This window comes from Wasmannia auropunctata, unplaced genomic scaffold (genome assembly GCF_000956235.1).
Source record: "Wasmannia auropunctata unplaced genomic scaffold, wasmannia.A_1.0 LD336092.1, whole genome shotgun sequence".
NCBI lineage: Eukaryota > Metazoa > Arthropoda > Insecta > Hymenoptera > Formicidae > Wasmannia > Wasmannia auropunctata.
The window spans coordinates 3,205,618-3,206,084 of NW_012026798.1; the positions used below are offsets into that span (position 1 = coordinate 3,205,618).

Genomic DNA, 467 nt, shown 5'->3' on the forward strand with positions numbered 1-467 from the left:
TATCCCCTGTGTGCCTTGTCGACTCAGTTAATAGTAATTGAATAATAAGACACCGTACATTAATTTTTATTTAACTTGACGCCATTTACTGATATCAAGTCATTTATACAGGTAACAGTAATAATGTACATATTGTTACGCCCGGGGCGGTGAATAACGCGTTCACGCACTCGCTCGCGTAACGTACGCACTTCCGCACTCACGTTCGCGCACGCGCACCGGAAGGCCGCGGAGAAATAAGAAGGAACACCAAAATAGAAAACAAGGAACACGCTTTATTGTAATAACTGTGAACAAACAACGCAGCGAATAGACAGAACAGAGCACAGCACGTCCGCACGGCACGACGGCTCGTCTCCAAATCTAATGTGTCGCAAGTTTGACAGACGACAACGCGTCGTCAGGGAAACATCTGACAGCTGGACCGGCTCGCTGGTACATCGAACGACGCGGGCGAAGACACGGGC

General features: G+C 48.4%; 1 protein-coding gene across 1 annotated transcript in view; it reads right to left on the reverse strand.

The window, feature by feature from the left end:
- LOC105447802 overlaps positions 1-467 on the reverse strand; it is an 11,693-nt gene that overhangs the window by 9,958 nt on the left and 1,268 nt on the right. The window lies entirely within an intron of this gene.